Genomic DNA, 22021 nt, shown 5'->3' with positions numbered 1-22021 from the left:
TCTCTCCCTCTGCCCCTCCCCCTCCACTCGAGCTTTCTCTCGCTCTCACTCTCGCTCTCTCTCTCTCTTAAAAAAAAAAAAAAAAGGCAGGAGCTTGTAGCCATTTCTAGAATTTTATCTTTTTCCTAAGAACAATGGGAAGGCAGCAAGGGGTTTTGAAACGGAGAGTGGCAGGGTCAGATTTGAATTTTGAGATCTCTCTGGCTGAAGTGTGGAGTCTAAATGGGAGAGAAGGAGGCAGAGTGGCTGTGTGGACAGCAGGTGTATCAGGTACTTTGCGGCAATGCAGGTATAAGATGAGGAAAACAGGAGAGGGGGAGGGCAGACGCTGGCAGTTCTAATGGCCAGGCTGGGGTGGAAGTGAAAAGGACGGGAATGCCTCAGTTCAGGAGGTAGTTTGAAACTATCTAGGACCAAGGAGTGGATTGGATGGGGACAGTGATGAAGACAAGCAAGGTGTCACTGGGCAGCTCTTAGGTTTCTGACTTGCAGAACTGGATGGAGGGTAATGAAGTTCACTGAAATTAAAAAATGCTGGATGAGGCCCAATTAAAAAGGGAAGGTTCTGGATCCCCGGGTGATGACAGCTGCATGTCTGTCCTTCCCTGATCATAACACCTCTGCAGAAACCACAGCTACAGCAGAGAAGATGATGGATTAAAAAGGCACAGTTTAGTGTGGCCATCTCTACCTGGTCAAGTGCCATGCCACCCTCCCCTGGGGACATCAGCACCTGGAAAGGATTGGAGAGATTACCCAGCCCTACTTCCTAACCTGACAGGCACGTGAAGAGACCTTGCCCAATGTCACAGAACAAGTGAACAGGACCTCCAGGACAACCCAGAGGTTACCTTAGAGAGAAGGCCCTGGAGAGCCCCCAGCCAGCAGTCACTCAGCAAACCTGCCCAGCGCCTTGCCAGGTGCCACGGATCAAAGACGAGCAAGTCTCGGGGCTTACGATGACCCCCAGGAAGGGTCAGAGATGTGTTCCTAGGGTCACCCCTGAGCTGAGCTGTGAAGAATGATGGGGGGAGGGGGGGTGGAGGGGGAGGTCAGAGTTTCCAGGGAGAAGAAACGGCGGGACAGAAAGTAGCAGGCTGTAAGCAGTTTAGGTCGTTGGTGCCCCTACTTCCTTCTTCTCCCCCATACCTCTACCCCAATACCCTTCTTAGCATCATCCCCACAAGAAGTTCAAGCTTTGGAAAACACGGCTAAGAAGAGCATTTGCTCCTCTGCAGGCAACTCCCACTTCCTGGCCAGGAAACACGGACTCTCCTGGGGTTGGTCGGGCAGAGTCCGATGACCTTTGTCAGAAGTAGGCATGGGGTAGGAGTCATTATGATGGGGGAAATATAGCAAGAACAGAACACCAGTGGACATCTCAATATATTATCCTCCCCCAAGTGTTCTAGGAAGTTCATCTTGACTGCAGTATGGAGAATGTGTTGGGAAGAGGTGTGGGGGTTGTTTAGGAGACAGAGCAGCTGGATGGAGGGTCCCGACTAGGGAATGCAAACATTTTTCTGTGGGCAGTGTGCAGACATTTGAGCAGGCAAGCAACATCAAATCATCCTATGTAATATGCCACCCTCTTGCCCTCCACAGGGGGCTACATCGACCCAAATAAGGTGCCAAATTAGAAAAGCATAAACCTGGAAGGCAAGGGGAAAAGTAGACCGGTTTCCACTCCGACAGAAGCTGAGGACCTGAAGCTTTCTCCTCTCTGAGTTCTGCAAACCCAGACCTCAGGCCCTTGTGGGTCCATGGGGAAGAACTGGCTCAGCCAACCTCTCAGCTCCTTCACTTCAGGGGACTGAAAGGGGTGTCAGTTTAGCAAGAGTGAGCAGGTTTTGTTCTGACCTAATAACACTTGAAGTCGGTACAGAGGAGGGACTCTCAGGATGAAAATAACGATGTGACAGCAGATGTCAAAGCCTGGCCCTCAGCTAACCAGAAGGCTGTTGGCTGCCTCCACCAAATGTCCTTGCTACATTCAATCCCTACCTGCTGTCTCTCTTCTCACCCCCTACACACACACACACACACACACGCCTGCGCACACACACAGACACACATATACATGCATGCGCTCTCTCTCACTGATTTAGGGAGGTTAAGGAGGTCATTGTGCCCATCCCCTCCCTCCTCAAAGCCTTTGCTCCCAACAGAAGACAAATGTCCCTCCCCCGTCCAGCCTACTTCACCACCCACCTCCTTTCTTCCCCTCCTATGGGCTCTCCCATCATGAGGAAAATTTAAGACCCCTTCACAAAAAGATATGGGCCCCCACTTTAGCAAATGGGGGGTGGCCGTGTAGAACGGCTTAGGGGTCAGGACGAGCCATTCCACAAAGCTGACAGAAAGCACCAATGCCTCATGGGTCCCCGGCCCCTGAGATACATTTGCCCCCGGGGACACGGCACTAGGATCCTTTGGGGATTGATCACCAATGTTTCCCATCCTTGGCTTCTAGGAACCCACTCAGGAGTGTAGTTCTTTTTTCTCAAAGACCAGGCAAAAATGAGTTTCTGGAGACTGAGCTGTTGAGCCCGCTGGACACATTCCTAGGAGTGAATACCCCAGGGTCCTGGCAATCAATCCCCCCATCACCAAGGCTGGGCCGGCCTTTAGCAGGCTCGAGTGTAATTTAGGGCTGTGCTTATTACAGGCTCAGACCTTGTTTGATGCACTGGAGTGGAAAAAAGTTCCCTCTCTGCATGTGGCCATGTCCTGTGTGTCTGTCGTATCTTTAACAATGTAAACATCAGAAACAGATGGGGAAATCCAAGCCAGTGCCAGGCCAAACAGGGCTCACTGCAGACAATGCACCATGGTGCCAAGACAAATACGCTCTGTGGATATCACTAATTTATAGTGCACTGGAACCAAGCAAAACAAATAACAATTAAGGCCCAGAAATCTTAAAATGAATAACCTTTCTGTACACAAACTCAATGCCACTATTAAAAGGCCATCAACTGCGATGAATATATGAAACATAACAATGAAATCCTTCTTATGTGAATAATTACTGAATAATTACCAGGAAAGGGGGCATTTCTCTAGTTTGCAGAGTCTGTGGATTTTGCACACTAAGCTTGGCTTTGGAAGAGCACATAGACACTCTGAAATGCCTTCACAGACTTCATGTCACCATGATAATATCGCAAGGGGTAGGGGTTAGGTATGGCAGGCCCTCACGTCCCCATTTTCCAGATAGGACCACCGTGGCATCGACTGATAAAGAGAATAACCCTGTCACAGCGCTCTGATGGACAAAACAGGGTCTAAATGGACAAAACTTTTAGCCCAGAGTTCTTTCCACTGCTGTACACAGTCCTCCTTTACCCTCACCTGCAACCCCCACTATGTATCGTAACCAGGCAAGCAGGTATCAGAAACCTCTTAGACACAGAATGCACAAAGCAGAGGTACAGCCGGGACACAGCCATGGCGATGCCCAGGTATCCTTCCAAGCCTTCACCCACCATCTTTTCACCAGCTGAGGCTGGTGCCTTAGTGGAGTGAAGATGACCAGTGCAGTCACAACTAGGCACAACCAGCTTCAGCCGAATGGCTTCATATTTCAACCAGGGATAAGCCTCCCTTAGGGAGTCATGGCTCAGTGCAGGGATTGGAAAGAAGAATCCGCCTGAAAACATAGCCAATCCCCTCTCTGCTTGTGGTGTCCGCCCAATGAATCACTCACTTAATCTAGGCACAGCCCAGCAGCAATGCTGCCCATCTTGTGGGGATCTATACCCTGGGGATCTGGTTCCCTTAGGAGAAGGGTCCCCAGACTGCATAGCCACATGGATCCTGAGAGTCACTGACAAGCACAGTAATTTTGATCTTGCCCCCATCTGATTCACAGAAAACTTAAAACACTGATTTTTTTTATGTTTATTTCTGAGAGAGAGAGAGAGAGAGAGAGAGAGAGAGGGAGGGAGGAACAGAGAGAGAGGGACACACAGAATCCGCAGCAGGCTCCAGGCTCTGAGCTGTCAGCACAGATCCCAAAGCAGGGCTCAAATCCATGAATGGTGAGATCATTACCTCAGCCGAAGTTAGATGCTTAACCAACTGAGCCACCCCGGTGCCTCTAAAACACTGATCATTTTAACTGTGGTGAAACTTAGGGAAAACAGGAACAATAATGACTTAAGGAAGCTTAGGGAAACAGGTACAATTATAAACTCTCAGGAGGAGGGAAAATTGATGTAATATGTTTAAAGGTGATTTGGCAATTTCAATTAAAACATATTAGGGCAGGGCACTTGGGTGGCTCAGTCAGTTAAGCATCCAACTCTTGATTTTGGCTCAGGTCACGATCCCACGGTCATGGGATCGAGCCTGGCATCGGGCTCCATATTGAGCATGGAGTCTGCTTAAGATTCTCTCTCTCTCCTTCTGCCCCTCTCCCCCACTTATGCGCTCTCTCTGCCTAAAATTTTAAAAAATTTGTTCATTCATTCATTAAAATTTTTAAAAATAATATACTCAAGTACTACTTGTGGAATTTAAAAACTATATTAGCCAAAAGCTGTTAACTGGCACTGAGGGAGTGCTAGAGTTGTTTCTAAAACACTTCCTCAGCAGTGGAGGTGCTAAAGAGCTGGACAGGCTGAGTGTGGGTGCAGGTGACCCTGTGCTGTTTCGTTTCTTGCTTGCCAGTCACAATATCCATGCTGGTGGAAAGAAAGAGAAGAAATAGCCCATTTAAAAAGCACCTATTAGATGCCAGGCATGGTCCCATCAATTGTTTCCATAATCCTCATAATAATGGTGGACGAACCATAATGGTCCAAAAAGTAAGGACTTGTCCGTTCAGCTAATCTACATCTGACTCCAAAGTCTCTGTTCCTTCCGCTGTAACATGTTGGGGATAGTCAGGTTCTTCCTTGTTTGGAGCGCCCCCTGGGACCAAGCAGAGCAGGGATGCCATCATAGTGTCAGTGGGAGGAGAGAGAAGAAAACGTCTACCTGGGGCAGATAAAGGGAGGAAGAGGATGACGATAGACAGGAGAGATACAAGAGAGATGGGGGGATGGCCAGGAATGTTGGCAGGGGGCCTGGTGACTGAACATCACTGTAGCCATGACAGTGAGCATGGTGCTGATGGTGAAGCCACCAGGCTGGTGGTAAAGAGAGTCCTGGTGAAGGTGGGTGATGGGAAGCGGGAGCCTTTTTCTCATCAGCACATCCAGGTGCCTCTAAGGCTAGGCAGGTGGAGGATGTGGCGGCAAAGGTACTGATGGGCTCTGAGCTGAAGACAATAAGGTGACGGTGGGGGGTGGGGGTGACAGTGGAAGTAGGTTTTTTGGGCAGAAGAGAACGTCCCCCAAACAGGGAGAAGAGAAGGAAGAGGAGGAAAAAGGAGGAGAGTGAGAGTCTCTGCCAAGCTGTTGAGAGTGCCAGGCAAGCAGTTCTTTATAGAAATTCCATAAATAAAAATGTAGCAAGCCAGTTCCTCAAATCAGTCATTTTCTCAGGCCTTTCTGTGTGCATTGGTTCCTTGTCTTGGAACATCCCCCATCTCTCCCCTCCCAGGCGCTCCTCATCCTTCCAGACTCAGCTAAAATGCCCCCTCCCAACCACCCAGAGAAGCTTTCCTGTCTGCACTAAGATGCCACCCCAACCTCTCCCCCTCTCTCCTACATATCACTCAGAAGGTGGGGCACATTTTTAAATTATTGATTCCCTTTTCCTTTTGCTAATTACCAATCACAGTGGTTCCTAAACTTCATATTGGGGAGGAGGGGCACGTAGATCAAGTTGGTTTTATTTATCATATCCCCAGCACCCAGCAATGTGTCAGGCACAAGGTTGGTGCTCAATAATTGTTTGAAAGGTGGATGGATGAAGAAAGAAAGAAGGGAGGGAGAGAGGGGAAGGGGCAAGAGGAAGAGAGGGAGAGAGGAGAGGTAGAGGAAGGAAGGAAGGAAGGAAGGAAGGAAGGAAGGAAGGAAGGGAGGGAGGAAGGGAGAGAGGGAGGGGGGAGGGAGGGAGGGAGGAAGAAGGGAGGAAAGAGGGAGTTAGGATATGCCACTTCAGTTCTCTGTTACCCAAGGGCAAAGGGGTACCCAAGCAGGGAAAGGAAATGTCCCTGAACATTTCTTCCAGCAGTAACCTACTCCAAAGTAAGATTCTCAGTTTGGAAGCCTAGGCTGCAAGCCTGCACTAAATTGATTCTCCACTGGCTCTATCCACACCCAATCTCTCCTCCATTACTCAGGATAGTGAAGAACTGGCTGGAATTTGCATGTTGGATTCCGCATGTGCCTCTGAAATATGATTCAGTTCTCCTGAGAGCCGCTAGACTACACTCTAAGCTGGCTTCATAGAGTATTTATAACTGCCAAAACAACTTATTTCAAAAATAAACATGGTATTTTTAGCCCAATGTTGCTGATAACCTGCTTTGTAAAGTCACACACTCGGCTCGGAATCAGCAATATGTCTCCGGTCAGCCCCAGTTGCCAGAGTCATCTTCAGTCATTGGATGGACAGGACCAAGGCCTGGCCATCATCTCTAGATTGTCCATTACCCAGGACGGGCCGAGAAGTCTGGTTAGCCCACCTTGGAAGGCAGGGTTCACTCTCTGCCCCCTTCCCTCCCATGTTTTTGGACCCCCTCTGTAGGTGGCCACAGTGAGAATGGCAAAAGGGAAACAAGTGTGTGCATGAAGGGGGTGGGGATAACTCAAATGCCACTTTGGCAGATGCCAAGGGCAGCCCAAGAACAGAGGTGCGAAAAGAAGGCAGAAGGGAAGGAAACGGACAAAAGGCTCCAGCATGGCCAGAGGAGTTCGACCACCAGGGGTGTAGAGGACGCCCCTGGGGTCTTCTGACCTTGGATCCAAAGCCTGTACACCTGAGACAGAGGTTTCTGGAAAGGGAAGCTTCGGTCTCCAATTCTCTTCAGTTCTTACCAACATTTTCCTCTCCCGCTGCTGCTGCTCTGTGATCAAGATTTTGGAGAAGCACGTGTGGTAGAGAGACTATGCAAAAGCATCAGCATCAGACAGATTAGGCTTAAACTCCAGCTCGGCCCCCTGATAGCTGTGTGATCTTGGGCAACTTAGTCAATCTCTCTTCGTCTCAGGTTCCTCAACTATGAACGATGGAAAATAGTAGTACCTGACTTCCAAGGAGGTTGGAAGAATGAAACACTAATATTTATAAAGTGCCTGCCACATAGTAGGAATAAATGGGGACTCTTGTTTTCATTACCCTTTGGCCCCCTATCCCCAGTCCCTTTTATTATAAGTTCAGGGACAGGGTGGTTGAAGTCTGGACAAGGACTGCAAGAGGAGGGATGGACGCAAGAACTGTTGTTTGAGAGAGATCAACAGGACTGATGAGGACAACCAGGTCAAGCACCTGAGGCTGTGGTTTCGAATCCCACCTCTACCGTTTCCTAACTACGTGGCTATGGCAAGTGTATTAGTTTCCTATAGCTGCTATAACAAATGACCACAGACTCAGTGGCTTAACACGACACAAATATATTCCCTTACAGTTCTGGAAGAAAGAAGTCCAAACCCAGTTTCCCTGACTAAAATCAAGATCTTGGCAAGGCTAGTTCCCTCTGAAGGCTCAGGGGGAAATCCATTTCCTGGCCTTTTTCAGTTTCTAGTGGCCAGCTGTAGTCCTTGGCTTGTGGCCTCTTCTTCCTCCATCTTCAAAGAACATCATTCCAATCTCTCCTCTGTCATCACAGCACCTTGTCCTCTGACTCTGACCCTCCTTCTCCCCTCTCATAAGAACCCTTGTGATTACACTGGGCTCACCTGGACAATCCAAGATGATCTCACCATCTCAAGAATTTTAATTAATCACATCTACAAAGTCCCTTTTGCCATATAAGGCAATATTCACAGGTTCCGGAGACCAGGACATGGACTTGGCCGGGGGGGGCATTATTCAGCCTACCACTGTCGGTGAATTAATTTCTCTGAGACCTGTGGTCTCTACCTGTAAAAAGGAAATTATACCTATTATGATGGTTAATTTTACATGTCAACCTGGCATTTGGTCAAACACAGTCTAAATGTCACTGGGAAAGTATTTTTTTCAAGGAGATTAACATTCAAATCAGTAGACTTTGAGTAAAGCAAATTGCCCTCCATAATATGAGTGAGAATCATCCAATTAGTCAAAAACCTCGAGAGGGGTACCTGCGTGGCTCAGAGAGTTAAGCATCAGACTCTTGATTTCAGCTCAGGTCATGATCTCACAGTTCATGAGATTGAGCCCCACTTCTGGCTCTGTGCTGACAGCATGGAGCCTGCTTTGGATTCTCTCTCTCCCTCTCTCTCTCTGCCTCTCTCTCTCACTCTCTCTCTGTCTCAAAATAAAAAAACTTAAACATTTTTTTTTTAAACTTCAAGAGAAATAAAAAGACTGGAGCACCTGGTTAGGTATCTGACTTTGGCTCAGGTCATGGTCTCACGGTTCACAAGTTTGAGTCCTGCGTCAGGCTCTGTGCTGACAGCTCAGGAGCCTGCTTTTGATTCTGTGTCTCCCTCTCTCTCTGCCCCTCCCCTGTTCATGCTCTGTCTCTCCAAAATAAATAAACATTAAAAAAAATGTTTTTAAGAGCAAAAAAGACTGATTTCCCCTGACAAAGAAGGAGTTCTGCCTCCAGACCGCCTTTGGATTCTGGCTGCAACATTAGCCATTCCCTGGGTCTCCAGCCTGCCAGCCTACAAATCTTGGACTTGTTAGCCTCCACAAATATAAGCCCTGATTCCTTCTAAAGTAAATTATGTATGTGTGTATATATGTGTGTATATATATGTATGTGTATATATGTATATATATATATATGTATGTGTATATATATGTATGTGTATATACACATACATGTGTATGTGTATGTCTGTATGTATACACATCCTATTGGTTCTGCTTCTCTGGAGAACCCTGCCTAATATACCTACCTTTGAGGCATTCTTGTCCAGCTTAAATGACATGAAATATGTACAATGTTCAACACAGTGCCCAGCACACGAAGATTAATAGACATTAATTGTGGTGGCTGTGCCTTTTTTTAACACAAAGAAAAGATGCCTCTCACTGTGAGTTATGATTATGCGACACTGGACATAGGGTTAGATGTGGAGGGAAGACAAACCGAGATCAGGTCTAATGGCTCTTTAGAAACTTCCCTATAACCTGGAATGGAAACTCCTCAGGGCACTTCCTGTGGTCCGCTATTTATCCTAAATTAGGGTCGCGCCCTGAGGGAGTCATTTCCTATGAAGAAAAGATGAGTTGAGAGCTCTGAACAAGCCACCACCCCTGGATATGGCCTGCAGCCTCCATGCTATAGGCATGGTCCTGGGAATGGAGACAAGAAGCCAACAAAGCCAGAGACCTTTGCCTGCAAGGAAATGTCCTGAAGTCCTGACTCTCCTCACCTGCTGGGAGCAGCACTAAGTACCAAGCCTGCCAACCTCAGAGATGAAGACAACCTCCCACATGAGCAATCCATTTCTTTGCTGACCCAGTGAATGAGACAGAAGGAGGAAAGGAGGGCATGGGAAAAGAAAGTCCCAGCATCCATGTGTGGGCAGTGCTACAGTTGGCGATGCCTATACTCAAGACGTACTCAGAACATCACACTACAAAACTGGTCAGAGTTATCCTACCGCTGACATTTAAAGAGGAAACTTGTTCAAAGATCAACAGGGACACACCTTCAGGCATACTCTTTGGGTTTTCATATTTTAACAGCGACTCAGCTTGGAAGGTACCACAAGTCTCCCCTTCAGTGGGAGTCACAGAAGTTCAAGTTCACTGAGCTGTGGCAGGCAACGGTGTCTTAAGTTCAAACAGTGTGGCAATTTGCATGGTAATTAACAGTGCAACCCTTTGTCCCCCTGTCATCCCCAAGAAGCCCCCCCAAAAGTTGAAGGAAAGCAGCTCAAATGTTTACAGCCTGCTTGACACACTGTGATTTCACCCCTCCCCTTGCCAGACAGAAGGAGAGGGGACAGAGGGTGTGGGTTTTATTGTGCAGGCTGGCATTCTTTGACATCGTTCAGTAGAAAGACTGGAATAAAGACAGAGTTAAGTCTTACATCTGCATTGTAAGGAAACCTAACATCGGAAACTATTTGTGATTAGCTAGACGTTAACCTTTCAAGTAGTAATAAAAATGATGTGTTCCATTGGTATAATGCTCTTCGCTTTCCAAAATATATTTCCATTTATTGTCTCCGACAGAGAAAAGAAAGTTCTATATTAGAAGTGTTATGGACTGAATGCTTGTGTGTCTCTCCCGAATTTCATATGTAGAAGCCTCAACCCCCAGAGTGATGGTATTTGGAGGTGGGGCCTTTGGGAGGTGTAGATGAGATCATGAGGATGAGGTCCTCCAGATGGAGTTATTGCCCTTGTAAGAGGAGACCACAGTGCTGGCTCGCTCTCCCCCACCCTCTCTCTACTCCATGTGAGGATATGGCAAGAAAGCAGCCATCTGCAACCCAGGAAGAGAGCCTTCACCAAGAGCTTCACCATACTGGCACCCTAACCTTGGACTTCCAGCCACTAAAAGTGTGAAAAATAAATGCCTGTTGTTTTAGCCACCCAGTCTGTGGTAGCTCAAAAACCCATGGTTCTGATCTCAAATTTTAACATATCCAATTATCTTATTTAGCCCAAATAAGCAGATTTTTAGCTATTTAGAGCCTGCCTGCTCTGCATAGCCAACATCTGCTAGCCATAGATAAGATAAGCCCCGAGGCTATAAAGACCCCCAGCCACTGCTGCTTTGGGGAGCTCTCCGACACAGACCAGGCTGCTGAGTGACATCATCTAGATACCTAAACCACCCCAATCCCCCAGTCCCCCCAACCCCTCTCTAAGTAGTGACTCCCATGTCGTAGCCTCTGGACAATCTCATGCTAGGAGGGACTTCTTCCACATTCAAATCTGTCACAGTGCCACCCAAATAAAGCCTGTGTAGAACTGCCACCTCCTGATCATATCTTTTTCCTCAATCAGCCCCCAAATCCCTCAAATTATCCACAACCAGGGTCTCAAGGAGTAAAGTCAATACACGCATGGCCTAAACCTACCATGATACGAGTCTAGGAAGCAGCAAATTCTGAGTCCAACAGGCAGCAGCCACAGGCTCAGAACACCACTCCACAGCTAGATCCTTACAAGAGATTATACCAGGGGAGGCTCCAACCTCCCTAGAGGCAGGGCCAGCAAATGCCAGGCTGAATGTCATGACTCCAGCCAAGTAGAGAACTGTGCAAGGAGGGAAAACAAAGAAGAATCCATGCATCATGGTTGGGAGAATGGGGGGGCTCACGCTCTTCCTCAGACGTACAGTGGTTACAGCCAAGGCTAGGGCAAAGCTGGGGCCTGATATCTGCCTCACCACCAGATATTGTTACATATCAGGTACTTAGAGAGAGTCTTTGGGATGGCAGGATGATGGCGCTGCAGATGATGATGATGGTGGTGATGGTGATGGTGGTGATGATGATAATGGTGGTGGTGGTGGTGCTGGTAGTGATGATGGTGGTGATGATAATGGTGGTGGTGATGGTGATGGTGGTGATGATGATAATGGTGGTGGTGGTGGTGGTGGTGGTGCTGGTAGTGATGGTGGTGGTGATGGTGGTGATGGTGGTGGTGGTGATGATAATGCCGGTGATGATCATGACAGTGATTATGGCAATCATAATGATGACGGTGATCCTTATGATGATGCTGATAATCACGGTGATGATGCTGATGGTCATGGTGATGAAGACAATGGTTATAATGGTGACGGTGATGATGATCCTGATGGAGATGATAATGATAACTAACAGGTATTAAGCAGGCATTGACTTCCCAGGCATTGCGTTCAGCACTTAACATGTATTATTTAATTTAATCCTCACGGCAACCCTGTCAGGCTGTTTTCCTTCCATTTCACATATGAAAAAACTGAGTCTCAGAGAGGTTAAGAAAATTGTGCAAAAAAATGTTGGAATCAGAACTCAACCCCAGGCAGCATTCCCCAGCTCCATACTCTTCTCCCAAACTATCACAGAAAAACAGAAAAGGCAAAATTTGTTCCATGTCCCATTTTAAAAGTTTCCAAAACCGCACAGTCTCCCAGGAAAGAAAAAGACGGGCACCTGGGAGGCTCAGTCGGTTGGGCGTCTGACTTCAGCTCAGGTCATGATCTCATGGTTGGTGGGTTCATGCCCCGCGTCGGGCTCTGCACTGACAGCTCAGAGCCTGGAGCCTGCTTGGGATTCTGTGTCTCCCTCTCTCTCTACCCTTCCCCCACTTGCACTCTGTCTCTCTCTGTCTCTTGAAAATAAATAAATGTTTTAAAGAAAGAAAAAGAAACACCAAATATACAACACACGAAGGTGCTTCTAACATTAAAGAGGCTTAAAGCTAAGAACGTGTATCTCCATGACCCCTGAACATCCAGGGTGCAAAATGAACATTTCAGTCCCCTGTGCAGATGTGCAGGCTGTTGGAAGGCAGGACTGTTGCTTCTACACTGTGGGCAACACACAGAGTAGGGCTGTATAAAAAGCATGGCATCATTTCATATAAAAGAAGAGCATTAGGAATTAATCCACCCAGGAATAACAAGTTAAAAACATGCATTTTGAAAAGGCACACACAGCCCGTGACAGCATCAACCAACCTGTCAGAAGTATAAGTGGATAGAAAATTCTACCTTTCCATTAATGGCAGGGTACTTTGTTTTACTTTCAAATGCTTCAAAAAACAACCTGCTCAAGGTGGGTGGTGAGTTATGTTTCGTACCCTCTGGGAAACTGGAAACTCAGGAAAGACGCTCATGGTTTCACAAAACAGTTCCTGGTGAAAGCCAAGTAAGAATGCAAAGGCCAACAAAACCTAGCCCTGAACCAGAGGTTTGTGCCTCTCTCTGTGATCTGGAAAGATGAAAGGAAAGGCCTCCTTTTTAAAAAGCCCAGTGCAACTATAAGAAGTTGACATCAACCTGCAATGTAATTAAGACACAGTTCTATTCATTCCTATCATCATCCATTTTCTCATGTCCATCTTACTCAACTAGATTAGAAGCTCCCTGAAGCCAGGGATTATATGACTCATGGCTCTAATTTCCCCTCTAGCGACCAGTGCAGAAGCTATGCAGCATGGCCCCCAGTTGATCTAGCAATGAACGTCTTACACCCACACTGGAGGCTCCTCAATTCACTTGGAGCCAAAGATTATCATTACTGAGTCTGCTCATTGTTCTCATATTGAGCAGATAACTGCAAACTAAATCATAATTTCCCTTAGCAACAATCTTGTGATAGGGAGTTCCGTTGCTAATCAAGAATTCAGCATCAAATCAATCATAAATATGACTACAATCCTTTAAATAGAATCCACAATCACTTTAAAAAGTAAAATTATTCTCCAAGTAGGAGAACTTTCAAGCTTGGGAAGACCTGACAGGTTTCTTCCATCAACTCCCTCTGCTCCACACAAGCAGAAGTGGAAGCCCTGGAATGGTGAGCCACACAAAGCCACCCAATGGGTGAGGGGCAGAGTCAGAATTTGACTTCCAGTCTGTGGGGTTTTCTTCACAACATGCTACTGTGCCACTTTGGGAATCTTGTAAGATTGGCATGAATGTATCATCTTCATTCATTTAATGAGGGGCCCCAATGTACCCATTTCAAAAGTCCAATGCTACTATATCATAATCAAAATTCCCCAAAGTGGCCTTCCTAATGTTCATCTCACCAAATGTTAGCATGTGCTGTGCCAGAGACTCACTCGTGATTTTAGCCTTTACTCCCGCCCTTCTGCACTGAATTATGGAAAATCTAGGACCTCCCAAACTACATTTTGCAGATCCCCTTGCCAATGGGCTTCCAGTTCAATTCTGCAGGAGGGAATGTGAAGGAATGGAAGGTGATTCAAAGATGGGAGGGTGCATTCATTTTCTACTGCTGCCATAACAATTTACCACCAACTCAGTGGTTTAAAACAATACTCATTGGGGCGCCTGGGTGGCGCAGTTGGTTAAGCGTCCGACTTCAGCCAGGTCACGATCTCGCGGTCCGTGAGTTCGAGCCCCGTGTCAGGCTCTGGGCTGATGGCTCAGAGCCTGGAGCCTGTTTCCGATTCTGTGTCTCCCTCTCTCTCTGCCCCTCCCCCGTTCATGCTCTGTCTCTCTCTGTCCCAAAAATAAATAAACATTGAAAAAAAAAAATTTAAAAAAAAAAAAATTAAAGAAAAAAAAATAATAAAACAATACTCATTGGGGTGCCTGGGTGGCTCAGTCAGTTTAGCATCCAACTCTTGATTTCAGCTCAGGTCATGATCTCACAGTTTGTGAGTTCAACACCACGTCGGGCTTTGTGCTAACAGCTCAGATTTTGCTTGGGATTCTCTCTCTCTCCCTCTCTCTCATCCCCTCCCCCACCTCCCTCTCTCAAAAATAAATAAATAACTTTTAAAAAGATAAAACAACCTCATTTTTTATCTCATGGTTCTGCAGGTCAGAAAACCAGGATACTCCACTGGGTTCTCTGCTTAGGGACTCACGAGACCAAGATCAAGGTGTTGGCCAGCCTGGGCTCTTCTCTGGAGGCTCCAATGGAGGCTCTATTCCAGCCTCATTCAGCTTGTTGGCAGAGTTCTTTCCTGACACTGTAGGACTGAGGTCCCTGAGATTTCCTTGCTGGCATCAGCCAGCAATCATTCTCAGCTTCCAGAGGTTGCCCACATCCCTTGGCTCCTGGCCCCCTTCATCGTCAAAGGCAGTGATGACAGATTGAATCCTCCCATGCTTCAACTTTCTCTGACTTCTCATTCTGGCTTCCTCTTCTACTTTTTTTTTTTTTTAACGTTTATTTATTTTTGGGACAGACAGAGACAGAGCATGAACGGGGGAGGGGCAGAGAGAGAGGGAGACACAGAATCGGAAACAGGCTCCAGGCTCTGAGCCATCAGCCCAGAGCCCAACGCGGGGCTCGAACTCACGGACCGTGAGATCTTGACCTGGCTGAAGTCGGACGCTTAACCGACTGCGCCACCCAGGCACCCCCCTCTTCTACTTTTAAGGGTTCATGAGATCACACAGGGTCTGTGTGGTAACCCAGGATAAGCTTCCTGTCGTAAGGTCAGCTGATTAGTAACCTTAGTTATATCTGTAAAGTCCCTTTCACCATGTGATGTGACAGACTCACAGGCTTGACACCAAGAGTTAGAGATCTTGGGGAGCAGAATTCTGCCTAGCACAGAGGGCAACATCCTCCAGGAAACAGCTGTGGGCTCCAAGGTCCTTGCACAGATCCAGCTGTCACAGCTCAAGCCACTTGTATCATCCTGGTTCCTATCTCCCCGGTGTCCCCACCACCTGCCACCATGCCCTATGCCCCGTTGGCAGTCTCAGCATCCTGTGGGTTACCCCCAGGGTTGCAGAAGCAAGTGTGCCCCACGTTGTGATAACACCACATCTACACTTTCGGGTTGCAGCTACTCCCTGCAGCTGTGAACCTCTGGGTCACAATACCTTTTAAGCTTTTCCAGCCCACCCAGAACTTTTTCAACTAGATCTATATAGTCAATCCTCTCTGAATTATCTAGCTTATTTTCAGCTTCTTGAGTAGACTCTGACTGGTGGAGGTGCCATACCACAAAAGGGCCCCGTGACCATGGGACACACAAACTACATCTCCCAGACTCCCTTGCCAATGTGCTCACCCACAGGTAAGCAGTGTTCCTCCCTGCAGCTCTTCTCAGAGCATTGACTATGTGATGGGCATTGTGAATACCCAAGAAGGGGACCTAGCACACAGCATCACTGTTTCTCAAACAGTTTTTACCAAGGAATCCTTGTTTTATAGAGCATCTTTCGCACCTAGAGCTTGTGGAACGTTAAGAAACACTGGAATAGTTAAGACCTTCTTGAGTTATCACGTTAGCTCTAATCAGCACTACATACCTGATTAACAAAAATTATATTTTCCAAATTAGGCTAGCATTTGGAGTCGATCTTGGATGCCTTAACACTGACAGGTTAAGTTTGTTTTCTCCATCAGTTTCCTGTAGGCCACCTTTCTCCAGGCATCGAAAGTCACTCCAAAATGTAAATGAGAAAGTCATTCTCAAAATCCGCCTTTGGTGAACAGAACTCACAGGTGAAGGCCAGGTTTCCTCCCAGCTCTTGGCTTTAGGAGTGTCAACCGTGAGTGTGTGTAAAGCAGGCTTCCTTTTCCTTCCTGTTCTTGCTTCTCCTGATGTTGTTTTTCTCCTGCTTCTGCTCCCCACCCGCCTCCACCGCTTCCCTCGCCTGCCTCCCGCACCCCAAGAATAGCCGAGGTACCTGTATCAAAGACGATCCCAACGGAGAAACAGAACACAGAAGGAGCCGCAAAAGGCCCCACAACAGAACAAGGGTTAAGTGATCTACTCCCGCTTTGATGAATTCTCATACAGTCATTAAAAATGATAATTACGATGACTTTGCTACAACATGGAAAAAATGCTTATGATATAATTAATGCTAAGTGGAAAAATGCAGAACACAAAATGATAGCTACACTATGATTACGATTATTTAAATTATATGTTCGCAGGGACAAAAACTGGAAGGGATCACGGAAAAAATAAAAACCATTTAATTTGTCAGGGATGACAGTGGCAATATGGGTGCATTTTTCTCTTTATATTCGGCTAATGGTTCTGTAACACCGAGCAAGTTTTGAAAAACTAAAATAAAAACCAGACTTAAGAATGTGTGGAAGTGAGACAGGAGAGGCCGTCATTCTTGTTTGCCTGAGGGTGAGAAAGGAGGAAGCGTCTGGATAGGAATAGTCAACCTGTTTTTTATATCAAAATGCAACTTGATTTCTTGCTGGTTAGAAAACAGATGACCATGTTCCTAAGCAAACACCTAGGCCTGCTTGGGAAAACCGACTCTATGTTACTAAGGATTGGGGCTCTAATGTAAAGGGTGATTCCATCCTCCCTAAATGGGCCTTGAAGGTCACTGTGGAAGGAAAATAACAAGAAGAGAACAGGCTTCCTGCCAAGTAGGGCTAGGCACTGAGAACAGGGAAGAAGGACTGGCAGAAAGGAACCTGAATGGGACCCAATCATGCAAGGTCACATTCCAGAAGGTTATCAAAGAGGGTCTGCAGCAAGGAGATGCCATGGGAAGGATTGCACCTGCACCCATAGGTCCCAAGGATCTCACCAGTCGACTATCCCAAACTCATGTTGGGGGCCACTCATCCACCTGCTCTGAGAGAGCCCACCTATGGTGGTCCAGCTGTGGTGTGAGTGTCACAGTGCTCTTCCTGAGCCTGGGGCCTTAGGATCTGTGGACTTTACTAGTCAGTGGAAGGGCCCCTGGGCCACACTGAACATATAGAACATTCGGAGCTGGGCAGAGGGGAGCACAGGCTGGATAAGGTAGAGTGACAGTTGGATGCACTTCTGGTCAGGGAGGCAGGGTGAACCTGTAACAGTGAGCAGGGCTCCTCTAACTAAACTTTGGAGAACAAGGCAGCCTAAAGAAACATGTCTGGAAACACCCTGTGGGGCAGGGTAGTTCTCCGAAGCCAGACAGTGGGAAGGGAGGGCGAGAGAAGAGGGCTTGCTCTAGGCCTGTGGGAGCCTGGCCAAGGGGACAAGTGTGCTGGTAGGCCCTAGGAGCAAGAATTCTGTGACAGCCAGCAGAGCACGAGCCAGAACCTGAGAATATGCTACCTTATGTGGCAAGAGGGACTTTGCAGATTGATTAAGGTTAGAGACCCCAAAAGGGGGAAATTATCTGATGAGCCCGAAGCAATCACAAGTGGCCTTAAGAGAGTGAAGCAGAAAGGTCAGAGTCAGAGGATGTGTGACAACAGAAGCAAAAGTCAGGGTGATGTGAGGCCATAGGACAAGGAATTTAGGTAGCCTCTAGAAGCTGGGGAAGGCAAGGAAACAGGTTCTCCCCTAAAGCCTTTAGAAAGAAGGCAGCCCACTAATATATTGAGTTTAGCCCAGGAGGACTGATTTTGGACTTCTGACCTCCAGAACTATAAGATAACAAATTTGTGTTGTATGAAGCCACTATGTTCATGGGGTTTTGTTACAGCAACAACAGGAGACTAATACACGGCAGTTAAAAACAAAAGCTCCAGGGGAAAAAAAAACAGGTAGTGGTCTCTGAACTCCAGCTCCTGCTAGTCCTGGCAGATGGGGGACACTTGATAATGTTAGATAATAATTTACACAGAGAACATAGACTTCCAGGCAGCACTCAGCTTGTCAGACATTTGTTCCCACCTGATACAAGTAAAAACACATTGAGTCCTTTGTGTGTGTGTGTGTGTGTATACATATATGTATATATATATATATATATATATATATATATATATATATATATACACACACGTAGATATATATACCAGACCTTCCATGACGTGCCTGACGTACGCTACGTCAATGAATTCTCAGAAAATCTCAATGATGTGGGTTCAATTGGCATCACCATTTTACAGATGTGGAAACTGAGGCTCAGGCAGGTGAAGTCATGTATCAAAAGAGGGGAACTGGGATTTGAACATGGGCTGCCTGACTACAGGGCCTGAGCCCTGAGCCACTGTATGATGCTGTGTCATGAAAAGAAAAGGACATTCACTCCACTCTGTGGGGCACAGAGAACATATATCCTGTGCTGCTCTCCTGAATTGACTACCTGGGGATGTCTATACGGTAGCAAGTGCACACGCAAAGGACTGCCTTTCTAGAACTACAAACCATGAGCTCCGTACAGCCTAGACAAGACATTCTCCTGGGCCTTAAAGACTAACTGTAATGATCTAAATGTCCAAGAATTTAAGGGATTGATTGATTAAATCATGGTTCATTGATGCAATAAAATACTAGGCAGCTTTTTTTAAAGATGATGTAGATGATGTGGATCCATATGTATTGACATGGAGGGATGTTCCTAATACATCATGAAGTCTAAAAAGCAAGTCACTAAATAGTACACACAGCATGAGCACACATACACACAGAGAGGAAAAGTCTAGAAATACATATACAGAAGGCATTAACAGTAATTATCTCTGTGTGTAAGGCATAAGAATACAGGTGATTTCATTTCTTTCTTCCTGCTTGCTTATCTTTTTTGTAAATTTTCCACAATAAAAAGAAATTGTTGGGATAATGCTTAAACGTGAGGAAAATGAACCTTAATAATGGCAAGCAAAAACGTGCGATGATAAAAAATGTTATGAAGTACCTATTTCCTAGCGACCCAGTCTTGATACGTTTACATAAATTTGAATCTCCCTACCAGTCAGTGTTGACTAAGGACTGCAGTCCCCATTGTTTTAGATTTTTTTGTAACTGAGGCTCAGAGAGATTAATTTGCCCCCAAAGTCGCCCAAACTGGAGCCATCGGACTGGGATTTAACCCAGATCTGTGCAGTTCCAAATCAGGCGTTCTCTCCACTATGTGACTCTAATCTTTTACCACCAGGACCATGAGATTTCCAGGCAAGCAGAAAAACAGAAGAAATCCATGTGGACCAGAGGGCGTGGAGGGAAGAAATGAGGATAGGCAAGGGCAAGAGTGTGTTACTCACTACTCCTGTACTTTGGAGTAGGTCTCCCAACCTTGGCACACTGACATTTGGGGCACAATAATTCTTTGTTGTAGGAGGAGCAGGGAACAGTCTGTGCAATGCAGGATGGTTAACAATATCCCTGGCCTTTACCCACTAGATGTAGCAATCTGTGACAACAAAAATGTCTCCAGACACCACCAAATATCCCCTGAAGGCCAAATCAACCCTTGGTGAAGAACACTGCCCTGGAGAATTGCTACCACCAGAATGATATCGGGGTGGGTCCAGCACGTCATTTGTTATTTACCATATATATTCACGTCTCAATCAAACATACAGTTCATGCCACTAATCTGTCCTTCTCAAGGAATCCTTCAGCCCTTACATATTTTGAGATTTGATAGCTCCTTCAGGCGTCATTAAAGACAAATGTCCGAATTGGTGAGCCCCAAGTGACATCTGTGGCCATCATCCTGATCTCCAGAAGGAACAGGAAGTTGAGGTGCACCCCTTCAAGAATGGCTCTGCAATGGGCCTTCTTTCTGCCACCCTCTTGTGGGGGTTCATCCATGCCCCTGCACTCCCTAAATTAAAAGTTAAGGGAAGCTGGTTTTCTCTTGTAAATACCAAGCTGTGCAGTCATTACAAGCTTGCTTGGAGATAATCAGGGCTGACACTCGCTGTACGTGCAGGGTTTATTGGAGACCACCCACAAAGTTGCCTCGACGCAAAATGACACTACTAAGTAATCTAATCCCAAAATGTAGATTTCATTCCAACAAATTGCACACAAGTGGTCTCCTGCTGGTTTAACTGTTGCCTGGAAAGGCAAGCCCAACTGTATCGGTGACAAGTATGTTAGCATAAAGCATCCAAACCATAAACAGAGAATGCAAATGCCATATCTGGGACCGTAAACACTGAATGTCACAGAGAGAAATGAAGTCCTTTTCTAGTGAATTAAAATATAATTAGAAGATAGGGTAGAATACATCACTTTTGTCCTAACTCATTCCTCCCTTTGAATCAAAGAACAAAAAATAGAACAAAAAGATGAAGAAATTAAGTATTTTTCTCTTTGCATCAAAGACTCTTGCAAATCCTGCAGAGCCATATGTTCTGAGATGAACCAAAATTTGAGGAAGCTACCACCCTGGCTTTATCCTCACACAGCAAGTGGGTATCTGCAGCTCCAAAACACACAGTCCCCAACCCCCAAAAAAGGGCATATAGTTTACCCCACACTGCCACCCCCCCCCAAAATTAAATACATAATAAAAAATTGATGACAAGGTTTGTTTTTTTAAGTCTCAGAGAATGGAACATGAGTCCAGTGTGAGCCAATAATTTACTAAGGTTGCCTGAAAGGCTGATAACTATCTTAGGATGCATTAATAGAGTTTGCTGATCAGGTAAAAGGAATTGACAGTCCTGGGATCAGGTGATCTGACTGCATGTGGAGAATAGGTGTTCTCAGATTGACATGAAGGTAGACATCTGTGATGTTTGGCCCCTTGGCATACACTCAACTGTTTAGGTAGTAGCACACCACGATGAGGCGCCATCTTTGAGTAGTGAGCTGACCCAGGTGCTGAATGAGAGAGGGACAGCTGACTGCATCCTCTCTAACACATCACCCTGAAGGCAAGAACTGGGTTTTATCCCCCTTCTGTCTCCCCCACCCCTGCACTAAAAACTAGTTAGGCACCTTGTGGGTATTCAACAAATGCCTGACGGATTTTCAGAGAAATCCTCACTGAAGCTTTATCTCTACATTAAAAAGCCAAGCAGAAAAACAATGTGTATGCCATTTAGATCAGTGGTTTTCAAATGATGAGTCACAACCAATTAATAGTTTGTTAAATCAGTGTCATAAGTCTATATAATCAGTTATTTCTTTAATGAAAAAAAATCTTCTGGGTGCCCCTCTCCTGCTTGGTAGAACTCCATTGGCAACCCCTGAAATCCAACTCTCTCCCCCTGTTCTGTACTACATCCCACAGCTGAACATGGCTGAAGAAAATCATACAACCGACACCCACTCGTCTTAATGTAATTCATTTCCATGACCTCATCTGGGTCCTCATGCTGCCTGGCCATCACGCCTCATTCCCTCATTCATGCACCTGCCACCCTCCTGGATGACCATCCCTCACCCTCCAGCCCATCCTCTCCCTCCTTGCTCTAAGTTGCTAACCTCACTTTCTACCTCTTGGAGAAAACAGAAACTTTCAGAAAAGAACTCCCACAGTCTCCCACCTCCACTTCTATACACCTACCAGCATCTGCCCCATAAATACTGCCATCCTCCCCTTACTATGGATGGACCATCCTTGCTCCAAGAGAAGGCCAGCCCCTCCACTTGCACCCTAGGTACCACTCGAGGACATCGTTTCAACAACCCTCACCTCTCTCTCCTACATCATCACACA

This window comes from Puma concolor, chromosome C1 (assembly GCF_028749965.1).
Source record: "Puma concolor isolate L17-30 chromosome C1, mPumCon1.1.hap2, whole genome shotgun sequence".
Taxonomy (NCBI): Eukaryota; Metazoa; Chordata; class Mammalia; order Carnivora; family Felidae; genus Puma; species Puma concolor.
The sequence above is the reverse complement of the archived record's forward strand: the minus strand, read 5'-3'. Positions refer to the sequence as shown.